At 40.8% G+C, this 17,238-nt stretch overlaps 1 long non-coding RNA gene across 1 annotated transcript in view; it reads left to right on the top strand.

The window, feature by feature from the left end:
* The window catches only part of LOC309499101, a 261,724-nt gene extending 248,141 nt beyond the window's left edge, over positions 1 to 13,583 (top strand). Inside the window, exon 2 of the long non-coding RNA XR_014206150.1 lies at positions 13,051 to 13,583. This is a non-coding gene — a long non-coding RNA (uncharacterized lncRNA). The remainder of the gene's footprint in view (positions 1 to 13,050) is intronic.
* Positions 13,584 to 17,238: the final 3,655 nt, after the last annotated feature.

Below are 17,238 nucleotides of genomic sequence, written 5' to 3'. Positions count from 1 at the left end.
CTGTCATTTTAGTTTTTATTAGTTTTAGTCACGTTCATACTCTTTGTAGTCTAGTCAAGTAAGTTTCAGTCGAGTAAAAGTCTGAGCATTTTAGTCTTATTTTAGACAGAATTATCCATGACTTTTTTTCATCTAGTTTTAGTCGACGGAAACTGGTGACATTTTGGTCTAGTTTTAGTCACCGAAAGCTGATGACATTTATTCTAAAATTGTGTTTTAGTCTCTTTTTAGTAATGCAATTCTATTTAAACCAGTCAATATAGTATAAGTATAGCCTGGGAAAACCCAGACAACTTCCGGCAAATTTAGATTTGCTCTGCAAGTACATTTACATTTATGCATTTGGCAGACGCTTTTATCCAAAGCGACTTACATTGCATTATCCTATGCATTTATACATAGGTATGTGCAATCCCCTGGGATCGAACCCACAACCTTGCGTTGTTAACGCAATGCTCTTACCACTGAGCTACAGGAAAGCTTATAGTCTGGCAAAGAGCTCATTCAAGCCCATTTCTAATCCCTCGAAATCGCGGCACCAATCAGAAACGTTGGGGCGGGCTTTACACGATGACGATCGCTCTGATTGGTTTTAGGTCTATCCAATTGCGCCCAGAGGCATTTGAGCGACATCCGTTGGTGAAGTGCAGCAACTTTTAATGCATATTAAAATTGCAAACACATGAGGACAGTCTCCATGAAAGACCCACTGGCAGATGAACGTGCTACTACATTTCTCTCCATGCTACACATTCAAAAGTAAATACCTTTTCTTCACAAAAAGAGTACATACTTTTATGGCGTAGTGTAACTTAGGCGAATTGGGACGCAGCATATGGCTTTAGGTCTATCCACTTGTGCCCAGAGGCATTTGAGCGACGTCCGTTGGTGACGCCCCTTTGGAAATGAGTTATTAATGAAGATTTGCCAGACCATAACTCAGTTACTACTGAGAATGGTCTGGTTTTAACCAGGCTAGTATAAGTACCTAGTATAGACGAAACCAAAATGTGCTTTTAGCCAAACCCATTTTAAGGTTATCTTATTATATTATTGTTACCTTATAGACTCAAGAATACATCCATTCCAGACACAGAAGACGCTTTGATTTGAATTTACAACATTTTTATTTTACCAACCAAACATGTTAGAAGTACACACACTTGTCTCTTAAGGTTCGTGGTGTTTTTTCCTGTGATTTTGTGGCCGCATTTCTCCCCATCTTTTTCCACAACACATTCCGTTTTCTTTTCCACTTCTATGTAATGAAAGTTTTTCCAAATGTCGTTTCTTCTTTTTCTCCCAAAGACGAACCCCGGCTGGCCGGCCATCAGTCCCTTTCTTTGTGTCAGAATAATGCAGCGAATGGGGCTTGAGGAAGTGACGTGGCCTGCGTCTGCGCAGTGCAAAATAATAATAATAACACGACTAAACGGGACCAAATAACATTATAACATTTCGTCTCGTCTCGTTTTGGTGGACTCATTTAAAGTAATGTAATTGTCTGGTTTTAGCCACGTTTCTGTCAGACACAACATGTCTAGGTTATAATCTGTAATCATATCATTAACAATAAGTGCTTTTGATGTAAGGGATCGAATATTCAGCAACCCGAGCTTTATCATTTGTTCATCTGTATTATATCTATTTTTTATTTGTTGAACATCGATAAAATTTGTACCTTTAAATTATGCAATTTTTTGTATTTCCTAATTCGGGGAACAGACAGTCTCTATGACGATATCTAGGTGAAAGAGGTCTCTATGCGATGGGATTTATCTGACCTCATTGACGTGAGACAGCTAGCAGATGGTTGGTTTAGCCAGTCTGTCTGCTTCCTGACCTGAGCCCCAATTCATGTTTGAGCTTTAAGACTATGTGCCATATTACTAGAGAGAAGAGCGGCACCATCCCAGGAGGGATGAATACCATCTCTTTTCAACAGGTCAGGTCCACCCAAAAAACGTTTCCAATGGTCTATGAACCCTATATTATTCTGCGGACACCACTTAGACAGCCAGCCATTGAGTGAGGACAATCTAAGTATCTCATCACTCCGATGAACAGGAAAGGGAGCAAGTGCAAATTACAGTGCCTGACATTGTACTTGCGAGTTCACACACCTCTTTAACGTTAATTTTAGTGCTCTCCGACTGGCGAAGTCGAACATCATTAGTGCCGACGTGAATAATATAATAATCTTAGAGAATTTACGATTAGCATAGCCAGCACTTTTAAATTGCTTTGATGTCAGGCACTCTGACTCCCGGCAAACATGTTACTATGGTGGCTGGTGTCTCTATGTTCACATTCCGTGTAATAGAATCGCCAATAACTAGGGCACATTCCACAGGATTCACAGTGGGTGTTTCACTGAGTGGGGAGAATCTATTTGCCGTGGTAATCGGAATGGAAGAGCAGTGTTTTGTCCCACGACTTCAGAGTCTTACGGTCACCCAGTTGCCCTGATGCACGGGCTCTACAGCTGGAACCAAACAATGTACAGAGTTCACTATAGTCGCATCCAAAGCAGAGTCTAAAGCCCTTGCATTCTTACTATCCTCGATTAAAGTTTGGATGAGTGTCTCTAGTTCTGAAATCTTCTCCGTCAGCCTGACTATCTCCCTACATTTATCACATGTGTAGTCCTCACCGCTGACAGAGAATGCTATTCTATACATGTGACATGAAGTGCAAGTGACTATAACAAGAGAAGACGTTACTCACCGTATTTGTTGACGGATCCTACTCACCACAGTTGTTTGATGGACTCGTAAAAGGTGCAAGCGCACACGACACGGCAAGCACAGATGGCAGGTTAACAGGCTAGCGGGATCCTATTGTGTGTTGTGCTAGCGATAACGATTTAGATAAAAGCTAGCGATGTCAGATTAATGTGATATCATCATATATTAAATATTGTCTAATATTGCCTGAGTAAGTTATATTTAGCATTATAAACAACAAGGAATGATAGTAAATAGAGATTTAAAGCAGAAAACTATACAGAGCATACAAACGCAAACCAGCAGCAAGGCAGACAGACTATAGACTCTAGATAAGGCATCCGCTACCACATTCTCAGAGTCTTTTTGATGTTGAATATCTAGGTTGTATTCCTGGATTATTAAAAGACCAGCTCATCATTGGTTAGCGTTGTACATCCTGGACAAAAATACACAATACAAAATACACTGTGGTCAGTATACACAATTACAGGAGTGCTGCTACCACCCACATAAACCTGAAAGTGTTGTGAAGCTAACATTAAAGCTAAAGCCTCCTTCTTGATGGTATCATAATGAAGCTGACACTTTGATTTATTTATTTTTGAGTAGTAGGATACAGGATGTTCCACACCTCCAGCATCCTCCTGCATCAGCACCGCTCCGGCCCCAGCAGCACTGGCATCCACCTGTAACTTAAAAGATAGATCGAAATTTGGTGCAGAGAGAACTGGGGCGTTACAAAGAATATCTTTAGCTGCTAGAAATGCACACTCACACTCTGGAGTCCACACAAAACTCTTAGAAGCACTGAGTAGATCTGTCAGGGGAGATCAAAATTTCTACAGAACCCTCTGTAATAACCGATCATTCCCAGGAACCGGCGTAACTGATGTTTGTTTGTAGGAGTGGGGAGCTCTAACATGGCAGTAATTTTAGCTTCAATTGGTCGCACTTGTCCCTGACCAACCTTTTTCCCAAGATAGGTTACAACTGCTTTTGTGAATTCACATTTGGTCAAGTTCAAAGTAAGTGAAGCCTTTTCCAGGCATTGGAAAACACACTTAAGGGACTTTAGATGTTCTTGTTCTTGAATAGATAACTATGTCATCGAAATATGCTGCACAATTTGTAATGTTAGCCAGTCCTTTATGCATCAATCTCTAGAATGTCGCCGGTGCATTTCACATCCCAAAGGTGAGAACGGAGTACTGCAAAAAATGATCTGCCGTTACAAAGGCAGAAATTTCTGAAGCTCGTGGTGTTAAAGGAACTTGCCAGGAACCTTTCAAAAGATCAAGCTTAGTCACATACTTAACTGATCCGACTCTGTCTACACAGTCTTCTAAACAGGGCAAGGGAAAATAGTCCGGCTTAGAGATGCAATTTACTTTTTGATAGTCTGTACAAAAGCGAAAAGTTGAATCTGGGTTTGGGACTAATAAGCAAGGTGAACTTTCACTTGGTGTTGCAAAACCATTTTGGAGCAAATACTCAATTTCAGCCCTCATAAACTCTCATTTAGCAGGATTAACTCCAATATGAGTAGAGTTGGGTATTTTCTGATCAGTTTATCCACTTCACTACGTTGTTTCTATGACAGTATGGAAGAGTTCTGCAAGCATCCACACGAAGGCTTAGCATTACACCCAGACAATCCATCATCTTCAGGACTGTAAGGAGAGGGTAGAACAGCAGGGTAAAACTTTAGTCACTAGCTTTACCTCCATGCTTTACAATATAAGGCTTCATCATATTGATATGGCAGACTCGAGTCTTTCGCCTACGAACAGGGGTGTGAATTACGTAGTCAGTGTCACACAGTTTTTTTATTAACAGTGGAAGGACCAGAGAATTTGGCATGTAAAGCTGACCCAGGCACCGATAGTAAGACAAGAACATCACCAACTTCAAAATGGTGTGCTACACTCTTTTTATCAAAGTGTGCTTTCATTTTTGACTGCACAGATGCCAGATAAATTTTTTCCAGTTTCACAGGCTAAATGAAGTCTCTCACTGAATGAACTCACATTCTCAAGAACAGATGTGGGCGATGATTGTTTAGATAGTAATTGCTCTTTAAGCAATTTTAGTGGGCCGCAAACAGTATGACCAAATACTAATTCCGTTGAACTAAAACCCGTTGACTCCTGAACGGTCTCTCACTGCAAACATTGAGAGGCAGACCTTCGACCCAATCCTTCTCAGTCTCCACACAGTACATTCTGAGCATGGTTTTTAGAGTTTGATGAAAGCGTTCAAGCGCCCCTGCGACTCAGGATGGTATGCAGATGACAAACATCTAACTCTTTTATTACTTGCTTGAACATTTTGGAAGTAAAATTAGTCCCCCGGTCAGTCTGAATGAAAATAATAGAGCAAAACTTGACTAATTCCTTCACCATTACATTTGTTTTTAGCGATCGCAGTGGAATAGCATCAGCATATCTGGTAGCCGCACACATAATTGTTAAAACGTATTGATGGCCAGACTTAGACCTAGGCAATGGCCCAATACAGTTGCTCTTATTAGACGCTCAAAAGGTTCAATAATAACAACAGGGATAGGCTGCAAAGGCACTGAAGGAACTACCTGGTTGGGTTTCCCAGCTACCTGACAAGCATGATATGAGTGGCAAAACTGAGATACACTGGATTTTAATCCAGGCCAAAAAAGTCTTTAGTGATACTTTTGTATGTCTTAGTTATGCCAAGATGTCCCGAAATAAGATACTCATGTGCAAGTTTTAAAACTTGGTAACTTAAAGGTAGAACAATTTGAGAAAGAGCATTCCAGTCCGCCTCATCTGCCAATGAAGGTTTCCATCTGCGCATCAGCACGTCATCATCCCATAAATAAGACACACCAGTTTCTGGAACCATACTCAAATTAACAGCAACTTCTCTGCAGCTATTCAGATATGGATCAGATCTCTGAGCAGCAGCTAACTGTTGTTTCCCTACAAAAAAAGGAATGTCATTCAGGTCAGGAAATTTCTTGGACTCAATTTTCTGAACAAATTTTGGTTTAGGTCAGGTTTGACTGACAGCTCACACTGTACTGAATCAGAGGAGACTTGAAACAGATTAGATAAATCCATTACATCCTCATTTTTCTTAGCCTTTACTCGAGTTACTACATATGCGGGGAAAACAGCAGGAAATGTATCTGATAATGCTGCCTGATCACCCAGCGCAGGGTTAGTTGACATGACCGGAAAAGGAAAAACTTTGCCACCTGCTATGTCATTCCCAATGATTAGACTTCATCAGATCGACTGGTAACAGTTCACGAACACAGAGTTTAACCAGTCCTGAAACCAAATCAGCGGACAAGTGAACATTATGCAGGGGCACATTAACATAGCCTAACTCCATACCTCGAATTAGTACATCAGTAGGAATGATCAGAAAATGGCAACATATTCTCAAGAATAAATGATTGAGCTGCACCGGTGTCTCGGAGCATGAGGACAGGCTTTTTCTCATCACTATCCGGCAGAGAAACAAACCCATTAATAAGAAACGGTTCATAAACATCCATCTCTGAAAATGGATGTGAGCTATCTGAAACTGTCACAGAATGTGCAAATGCCACATTTGCCCAAGCATATTTTTGTTTCCAGGCTTTACATTCTGAAATCAGATTATTGGAATTCAAGCAGTAAAAGCAAGCTTGCCGTTCATCTGAACCTTTTGCAATAGGCTTACGAGAAATATCCGACTTCGACGAACGGAATACTCTATTCGTTTCTCTGCACGAGTCATTCACTACCACCGAAGGAATTTTGGCCTGACATACAGAAGGAAAAGTAGTTCTGTGCATAAGAACGAATTCATTAGCGATTATAGCTGCCTCTGCGAGTGTTGTTACCTTTTGTTCATTTATATGCATCACAATGTTTTCCACTATACAAGTTTTAAAGTCCTCTAATAGGATAAACTCCTGAAGTTGGTCAAAAGTCTCAATCCTACTAGCAGCGCACCACTTATCAAAGATAACCTTTTTTTCTCTAGCGAACTCTACAAAGGTTTGTTTGGCTGGTTTTGAATGCCCCCTGAATTTCTGACGGTAGGCTTCTGGCACCAACTCGTAAGCTCTTAGTATGGCCACATTAACAACATCATAGTCAAGGCAATGCAGGCAATGCAGAACAAACCTCTTGAGCTTTTCCTGACAAATTACATTGGAAAATGAACACCCACATGTTTTTTGGCCAATTAAATTTAACTGCCACACGCTTAAATGTAGTATATGAATCACTACATGAAATATGAATCAACCTCAGCTTCACAGAACTGTGGTACCAATTTTACATACTTACATCAAAAACAGAATCCATGTGGCCTGACTATGGCAGTCTAGAACGAGGTGAAGGACTGGGTCGATTGTGTAATGTTTGAAGCTCAACTTCTAGTCTACAGAGTTTTATATCGCAATCTAATTCAATTTCAAGAGCTTTAATCCACAAGAACTGAGTCTCATGTTCTGATTTTTTTAAGGCAATATCAAGTTATTTTAATTGAATCGTGACTTTAGGATCAGAATAGGATACCTCGTTATCCGAACCAGCTGAATCGCCTCCACAGCCAACTCCATATATCCACCCCTTTCATGCGTCTGTTCTGAAAAAACAGCTGCTTCCAGTAACTGACTATTAGTCTAGATGGGATGTACCCAAAAAGTGAAAGTGAGGAGCATTTATGGGTACAAGTCGGGAACCGGCCTACTTTACATATTTCAAGGGTGCTGAATCCCAAAAAACTGGTACCCAAGCGAAATTGTGAGTTTTTGATCTTCTAATTTGCATATCAAAATGGCCGCCAAATTGCCTATCTTGCTCAGTTGTTGGACTATTTTCCCCTAGTTTTTTTGTAAGTAGGCAATCAAGATGAGGAAATTAAGTTTCTAGATCGATAGTCAAGGGTCAGAGCAAAGATATAATGGAGGCTCACTGCCTTTTTTATGTATATATATGTATGCAAAATACCAACTTTTAAGGTGAAATTAAGCATTATTTGTGTCATTTTTTAAGGCCGACATACATATTCAATCAATATCACTCTTAAATGTTCCCAGTGTATATATGATATGTGATGTATCCATATTACATAATAACTAAGAAAAACACCATTGCAAGTTGTCTGAGATTTCATTTTTTTATGCAAATTAAGCATTTGTTCTCTAAATTCTAAGACGGGAAAAACCCAGGTGAATAGGGAAAAAAACACTATGAAACTTCCCTTGAACAGATCTACAGATCACATCTTGTTTCTGTATATTTTCTTTCATGTTTGTAGCTTAATTGCTTTGCTTTTTTTTTTTGTTAGATTTTTAGTTCTGTAGTTCACTCCCTCTGTAAATTGTTTTTGGTAAATTGTTTTTATACCTTTCTAGTTTGCTTGTGTGCCATTTGTCTTTGGAATTTCATTTTGATTAGTATTTCTTTCTGCAGTCCTTTTCCAAGTTCTTTGGTTACCCCTTGCCTTGGTATACTTGAGATCACCAATTCCGAGGTTGCTGAGCAATTGATGGTGCATTTTCCAGACTTTCCACGATGTACTTTTGGTGTGACTTGCAATGTATGATGTGGTATCACAACCAGTTAGTGCATGGAATGCTACAAGGCTTGGTGCTGAATCCTTTGGCAGTTTGTTAAAAACAGCATCAATGGGTATATATTGTGGCTTCCTTGTGGTACCAGACAACAGCCAGAGTTTTTTACATGCTACGTGCGGGAAATGGGAAACCAGAATCACAAGCACATCAGTGTCTCTAGATGACACAACTACTGTGTCTGACTGGCAGTGCACTGCATGTAATACCAATCGGGTATCTGCCTCTTCGTGTGTGGCTCTCAGATGAGTCAGGTTGGTTGTTGCTTTCGATGACCTAACCTCCGTTTCTTTGTCACATTTGGTGGCAGCGGTGGGATGGTACACTGACCGACACTGGCTAATAGAGGAGGAAGAATGGCCCAGGGGAGAATGGCATACCGGCGGCTAGCCAAAGGTGACCCGAAGGAGGTTGAGAAGGAGACAGATGAACTCCCAAATGGCGATGCTGGGGCCCAAGCATTGGGCGGAGACCAGACAGAGGGGACTGATCTAGCAACCCTGCGTCCGCTCCTTGAGAAGACTCTGCAGAAACATGAGAGGGAGGCGTTTAAGCAGGAGCAGCGTTGGAGGAGTGTGCAGATGCAGCTGAACCAGTTGAGGGATGATGTGGACACAGAGAGGAGGCATCCGCCTACAGCTCCACCAAGGCCTCAACCAGGAGCGCAAGTTCAGCCGGCAGCACCAGTACCAGCGGCGCCGGTAGCACCAGCCCCAGCAGCTCCAGCGGCCTGGGCCAGATCGCCCATACCAAGGTTCGAGGAGGGGGACGACATCGAACAGTACCTCACCACGTTCGAGCGGCTGGCCACAGCTTACCGCTGGCCCAGAGAGGACTGGGCAGTGTTTCTGGTGCCATACCTCACTGGGAAAGCCCGCAGCGCCTATGTGGCCATGGGTATGGACCAGTCAATGGAGTACGACAGGGTGAAGGAAGCAATACTGCACACGTATGAAATCAACGAGGAGGTGTACCGGAGGAGGTTCCGTGAACCGGATGTCAGGCCAGGAGAGACCCCCGTGAGCTGTACACCCGCCTCAGGGATTTATTTCAGAAATGGATTAGGCCGGCAAATAAGTCGGTTGAAGAGATCGCCGAGATGCTCATCATGGAACAGTACCTCCGCACTCTGACACTGGACATTCGAGTCTGGGTGAAGGAGCACAAGAACCGGAGATCCGGTGGTATGCTATTTTTGTGGTCAGGAAGGACATATAAAGCCTGAATGCCCGAACAGGAAGCCCAAGCACTCCAGCCATAGCTGTATTCCCCGTCCAGAAGAGGGCGATATAGGTTTTAAGGGAAGGCTACAGACAATGCCGGTCCTAGTAAATGGGAAAGATGCTATTGCCCTTGTGCAGCCCCACCTAGTGGAGAAGAGGGACTTTGTGCAGGGTAGGAAGCTGAAGGTTCTGTGTGTCAATGGGGATGAACATGAGTATCCGACAGCCGAAGTATGCATATATATTAGAGGCCAGACATACCAGATGATGGTTGGTGTGGTGGAGATGCTGAGCCATCCTGTTGTAATAGGCCAGGACATCATTGTGCTACCAGAATTAGTGCAGTCCAGCAGACCAGTGAATATGGTCATTACTCGATCCCAGAGCCAAGCACAGGACCCTGAGAAAGAGGAGACCGATGAGTCGACTGAGTCAAATAGACTGTCAGAGTTACCTTTTTCAGAGGGGGAGAATACCCCTGCTGCCGAAACAAGGTGCAGGAAGACCAGAGACAGCGGAGGCAGGCTAGGCTAGTGGGCACCATGGAGAGAAATGAAAAGCTACAACTCACCCAGCCAATGGATTATTGGGGTGAGGTCCCAGATAATTTTGAGCAGCTGCAGAGAGAGGACCCCACTTTGCAGAAAGTGTATGACAGAGTCACACACATAGATGGTATGTCCACTGGGATGCCTACTTCACTGTCGGGAGAGGGCTACGTAGTGAAGGAGGGATTGCTTTACCATGAGCCAGGAGAGGGCAGGGCAGAGCAGCTGGTGGTCCCTAAGCAGTTGAGGGAAAGGGTGTTAGCCATGGGGCATACCATCCCTTGGGCAGGTCACTTGAGCAACACCAAGGCAGCCAGGTTCTATTGGCCAGGGCTTTATAGTGAGGTGCAGCAATACTGTAAATCCTGTCCCGAGTGCCAGATCACCAGCAAGAGGAAAACTAGCCCTTACCCCCTTCAGCCACTGCCGATCATAGAAGTTCCCTTCTCTCGCTGGTGCGGGCTAACCTGGAGCATTGTTCACAGGGGTGTTTGTTTGTAGTAATGTCTTGTATCTTTACGTGTGGTGTGAATAGGTGGTGTAAATGTTGTATATGTAGTTTGTGATATGATGATAATATTACGTTTTTATGTAATGTTTATTTTCTTAAACTTTCTTAGTTTATAGCTTATTTATGGCCTTAGGCTAAAGATAATACCCTGAATGTTGGTATGGTCCAATTAGCCCTGAATGGGCCAATTTGGCCTAATGCTTTGGCCTACTTAAGAGGGCCTCATTTTGTATTACGGAAGAGTGAGGGTGAGTACTAGCTTGCTGTGAGGCTATGTACAAAGTGTTTGCTGTACTATCATTGAAGGCTAGAAGCATTGTGCTATTTTGATTTATTTTTGATTATTTTGTTTTCTTGATTTCTGAGTTAAAATATAAATAAACTTTATTCTATTTTTGGAACAATTGAGCTCTGGTAACGGTCTTTTCCACCTCCACCATCTAAAGCCAGTGAGCCTACACATCCCAGTACTTGGGGTGACACTTGGTACCTCACATTTGGTACCGAGTGTCTCCGCTTCGCGTCGGGGTCCCGTTCAGCCTGTCGGGCTTGTTATTCGCTATAACGACCGCCTATCTATACATTATCCCTTACTTAGTTAGTTATCGTTTTTTTGTAATGCCTCGTTTTTATTTTTATTTCAGTTAACGACAATGTTTTTTCCCACCTAGTTTTCGTTTTTTCGTTAGTTTTCGTTAACGATTATAACCCTGGTGTGTGTGTGTGTGTGTGTGTGTGTGTGTGTGTGTGTGTGTGTGTGTGTGTGTGTGTGTGTGTGTGTGTGTGTGTGTGTGTGTGTGTGTGTGTGTGTGTGTGTGTGTATGTGTGAGTTGGTAATCATCACGTTGTGGGGACAAAATGTCCCCACAAGGATGGCAATATCCGAAATCCTTGTTCGTGTGGGGACATTTTTTGGTCCCCATGAGGAAAACGTCTTATAAATCAAAAAAGTGATGTTTTTTCGAAAATGTGAAATTGCAGAAAGTTTTCTGTGATGGGTAGGTTTAGGGGTAGGGTTAGTGTAAGGGAATAGAACATACAGTTTGTACAGTATAAAAATCATTATGTCTATGGAAAGTCCCCATAAAAAATGAAAACACTACATGTGTGTGTGTGTGTGTGTGTGTGTGTGTGTGTGTGTGTGTGTGTGTGTGTGTGTGTGTGTGTGTGTGTGTGTGTGTGTGTGTGTGTGTGTGTGTGTGTGTGTGTGTGTGTGTGTGTGTGAGGTAAATGAAACAGGCCGCGCATATGCGCCATTCAGAGACACGGAAGCGTCTGAAAGCAGTCGAGCCTATAAACGTTAGTGAGTACCGGTACTCCATTCCAAATATGTACAATTCTGCGAAATTCCGCGTTAAAACTAGATTCCGTGATCGCAGAAATCATATGGCCCTAAATTTTGACCCACTATGGTTGAAAAAGTATAATTTTGGATAAATAGGGTAACAAGTTCAATCAATAACTAAGGAATATTGACATTGTTTGTCTAAAAAAAAAAAAAAAACAGGAAATTTACCAAAGCGTGTGAAACTGTTATGATCCTCTTTGCTGTTACATTCACCTCAGGCAAAGGGTCCTCAGAGATGGTACTGACTGTGCTATGTCCTGATCTAAATATTCAACTTGGGAAGTTTCATGGTGGTCTCTTTTTGAATATTGTTCCCTATTCACCTGGGTTTTTCCCGTCTTAGAATTTAGAGAACAAATGCTTAATTTGCATAAAAAAATGAAATCTCAGACAACTTGCAATGGTGTTTTTCTTAGTTATTATGTAATATGGAATACATCACATATCATACACTGGGAACATTTAAGAGTGATATTGATTGAATATGTATGTCGGCCTTAAAAAATGACACAAATAATGCTTAATTTCACCTTAAAAGTTGGTATTTATCCATTATATATTTGCTCTGACCCTTGACTATCGATCTAGAAGCTTAATTTCCTCATCTTGATTGCCTACTTACAAAAAAACGAGGGGAAAATGGTCCAACAACTGAGCAAGATAGGCAATTTGGCGGCCATTTTGATATGCAAATTAGAAGGTAAAAAACTCACAATTTCGCTTGGGTACCATTTTTTTGGGACTCAGCACCCTTGAAATATGTAAGGTAGGCCGGTTCCCGACTTTTACCCATAAATGCTCCTCACTTCTTATAGAAGACCATTTTTCTGAAATCCATCTAGTCCATATGCAACTTGTCTTTAATCTCTTGTTTTCTCGCCGCTCTAGAAACGGACATATTATAGAAGTCAGCTATTAACAACAGGTCTCTTTTTCTACACCGATAAAATTCCTCTAATGTTGGAGCCAGTGAAAACTTCAAATCAAAATCCATACCTATTTCACCACTATACTGATCTCCTGCCCCCTTAAAGGGTTAGTTCACCCAAAAATGAAAATTCTGTCAGTAATTACTAGGGGTGTGCATTGGCACTGCCCTCACAATTCGATTCGATTACGATTCACCAGGTAACGATTCGATTCAATTCGATTCTACGATGCATTGCGATGCATCAAAATTCTACTGCACACAACAAGGCAAAGTTTTCATCAGTCATGAGGCAATACAAGCAGTCAGATATTGAACAACAGATTTTATTGGCTGCTATGTGTGTATTATCACTGTATCTTTGATATAAATGTCATTAAATAAAATAAAATTGAATGGTACAGGGTATTGGATATGGCATTTTCAAACATTGAAAAAGAAAACATAAATCACTGCTGTCAGTGCTTTGAATGAGAAATGTTTCTCTTCTCTCTGCTTGAGAACCATTTGAAATTAAATTTCAACTTTATTGTCCAACTCGAGGCCAGAAAATAAACAGTGTAGGGGTGTAATGGTTCACAAAATTCACGATTCGGTTCAATACGATACACTTGTGTCACGGTTCGGTACGTTTTCGATACAGCAAAAAGAAAGAAATGGCAGAGAAATTTCCTTGATTTTTTTTTTTTTATTATTTATTTAAAACTAACATTATAAAGTATGATATTTTTTTCTTTGAGCAATGATGGAGCTATAATTGACTCTTCTTAGTAGCATATAAAACAAAACATGTAAAAAAAAAAAGTAATATTTTGTGCTTATAAACAAATGTTTATTTTAGTTCAGATTAACATTTGAGGGCAGCAATGTTATTCATAATGTCGAAATAAATCCGACATAACGTTACTTGAAAGCATTATAGCCTACTATTCCTGCCAAACTTCCAAAGTTGCAGTTAGTGTTACTAGAGTAAATCCATGGTGAATGTTGCTGATCTGTGGACACTGTATAGTTCATTCATGTCACAATGTTTCTTCCAGGTTTCCACGTCAGCACTGTTTGATCTGTTAATAACGGAGAAATGTGAATGTTTCTCATTAGATCTCGCAGCGATGTTATTACTTTAGTGGCGAGTTCAAATGCTTTCTTCACTGGATCTCTTATTAGCGCTGTGTAGCCTAGTATAGTATAGATCGGCTCGCACTGCTTTGGTCCAAACTGATAAACAGTCCGTCACGAGTAACGTTAGCTCAGTTTCGTTCCGCTTACATTGCGTTTGCCATTTGATGTTGTGGTCGCGCCAGCGTCTACATTATGAGCGCGCTCGCGACGCGCTTACATTTGAAATAACCGTTCGGTTTGAAAATGCGTGCCTTGTACCGAACGGTTTAATACGAATACGCGTACCGTTACACTCCTATAACAGTGACATAATCGATTATGGCACTGTACCGCATCGATGCTGAATCGTGCATGCCCCGCATTGCGATGCATCGCCGAATCGATTATCGTTGACACCACTAGTAATTACTAACCCTCATGTTGTTCCAACCCCTTTCGTTCAAGAATACTTTTTGTGCGCAAAAAACAACAAAAAAGACGACTTTTATTCAACTTTTCATTTTCGTCTGTGTGGGCCTGAACGAATTCACGTAGTGTAACAGCGCAGCGCTTCTGTGTTGTACGTCACACGCATCACACACATGACCAGTGTCGGCCAATAGTGAGCCTACGTGGTGATGTACTACCCAGACAAGCGCTGCGCTGTTACACACTATGTGAATTCATTCAGGCCCAAACAGACGAAAATTAATAGTTGAATAAAGACGTTATTTTTGTTGTTTTTTGCACACAAAAAGTATTCTCATCGCTTGATAAACTTGTGGTTGAGCCAGTAGTCACTTGGACCTTTTTTATAAAAAGGGGTGGTATAATGCCCTTTTCACAAGATGTAAAATATGTCTTTGATGTCTCCAGCTTTTGACATTTCGTCTACATCGAACGCACATGGCACCCTTTAGCGTCAATATGAGACGCAGATAGAAATGGGCCAGAAGGCGCCTCCTAGCGGTCTAACCCTATCCCTACACTAGACCTAAACCTACCCATAACCGAACAAAGCTCTGTGCGTCTCATATTGATGCTAAAGGGTGCCATGTGCGTTCGAATGAAGACGAAATGTCAAAAGCGTCAGTATTATGACGCCCAAGGATGAGAATGCGTTGGATATTTTTATATAGCATGTTAAAGTTGTCACTTTTTGAGGTTGAGCAAAAACACACAGTTTTGTGTCTGTTCCTTTACATTCAAATGAGCTGCTGCTCCAGGCACAGAAGGGGAGGAGCTTTAACTGCTTGTCCTTTTCCCTCACACAGACATGCACTGAAAATGTCAAAAACTTTTAGCCTTTTATGTTCAAACCAGAGTCAGACAATGATGGAGAGACTCAAGAAGAAGTGACAACATGTAGAATGCAACAGGACATTTCTGAATGGTTAGTTGATGAATTTATGTAGCTGATGTGTAGTTATCTTCTAGTCATTGATTAGCATATTCTGTCTTGATAATCCATAAATCTTGTTCAGGGGGCGGGGTTTATGTAAATTCTAGGGTTGGTGATGTCACTAACCTGGGAGGAATGTCGTGTAGTCCCTACCAGCTGTTTGTTGTAGTCCTTAAAAAGCAATTTCTTTAAAAGAAAATATCTCTCTTTGCTTTGAACTTTGAGCGTTATAACTTTGCAGATGTTGTTTATGCTCAAACAGCAACATTACACCCTAACTAAAGTTAGAAAAGTGAAATCATAATCAACCACCCCTTTAACGATGTCTTTACTAACTTTTCTGGGCCGGCAAGTTTCGATCCCATAGAAGCTTATGGAGGAGTGAGCCAGCTCTCAGATTTCATCAAAAATATCTTAATTTGTGTTCCGAAGATGAACGAAAGCCTTACGGGGTTGGAACTAGGGTTGCCAACCATTCCATATAATACGGAATCGTCCCGTCTTGTTCCGTATTGAACTGATACAGAACGCACTTTGTTCCGTATTTTTGAGAATCAATTCAGTGCAAATCCATGACAGACACATAGCTTCTAATATATGTCAGACTATGAACGAAGACATTTGTAGGCTATGATAAGAAAGAAAAAAATGACGGTGCGGTAGATATTAATTTCTCCCCCTGTTTGTCTATGTATGATCAGCGTAGCGTTTTTAACATCTTGGAACATCATCAGAGAATGCCCTTTTAATTGGTCGTTTCAGTCATTGTGAGACACGTATCGTAGCAACGATGATGACAAGTGACAACAGCGGGAAATGTAAAAATGACTACCTCCGAGCAGCCGGCGAAAAAGAAAAGAGCACAAAAATATACATACATAAAGGTGTTGTATTGCTTGAATGCAATATTTGAGTGCAATATTTTATATATTTTTTAATAGCAGTTTTTTTATGTATTATTGTTTTGCACTGGAAGGAAAGTTAACTATAATGGAAGTATAATTATATAAAGATATTTGCACTACACTTCCTTAACAATTAAATTAAAATATTATTTTTTGCACTGGAAAGAACATTCTAACGTTAGAAGTCTAATTATATTGAATAAGTTCGCACAAGGCTACAGAAAACTGTTGTGTTTTTTTTTTTCTTCAAATGCAGTCTAAGCCGATGAGTTTTGAATGTTATAAGTTGTATTTGTTTAAGTTAAAAAATAAAACGTATTATAAACTAAACAAATCCATGGTTCATTGTTGTCAAAATGATCATGATAGCCTTTATATTTCACATCTATGTGGTTCAGTCTTGTATATTGATGAGGCCTACTTTGCTATTCTATAAATATATAGGCCTAATAAGTTGTATTATAATATGCTATAATGTATGAAATATATTTATGTAAATGTATCAATTAGTTTCCACAATATTCACCGGAAGTCATCATTCCGTGGGGGCATGTCACTGGACCCCTAGCAAAAAACACTTGCGCTGCATTGCACCAGGTGTAAGATAGGGCCCTATAAACAGGAGAAAAATAAGGGATTCAAATTAAATGGCAACAAACTCAAAAAAAAAAAAAAGAAAAGAAATCCTGTAACTGTCAAAACAACATTGCACTAATCTCTCACCTTAGTAATAGGTCTTACATTGTACACAAAACGACGAAAGCTGTATGTCGCCTCTCGCCGGCTGCATATCAGCCAAAAAGCTGTGCTTGAACACACCAAAATGACTAAAGGCGACTGTCAACTAGCACGTGTGATCTGCACCTGCATGTAAGTAAATATCTGTCTATATCAGCAGGTATCAATAGTCGGTTTTCGTCATTTCGTCA

The sequence above is a fragment of the Leuciscus leuciscus genome (genome assembly GCF_965113295.1).
Source record: "Leuciscus leuciscus genome assembly, chromosome: 5".
NCBI lineage: Eukaryota > Metazoa > Chordata > Actinopteri > Cypriniformes > Leuciscidae > Leuciscus > Leuciscus leuciscus.
The sequence above is the reverse complement of the archived record's forward strand: the minus strand, read 5'-3'. Positions and strand labels throughout refer to the sequence as shown.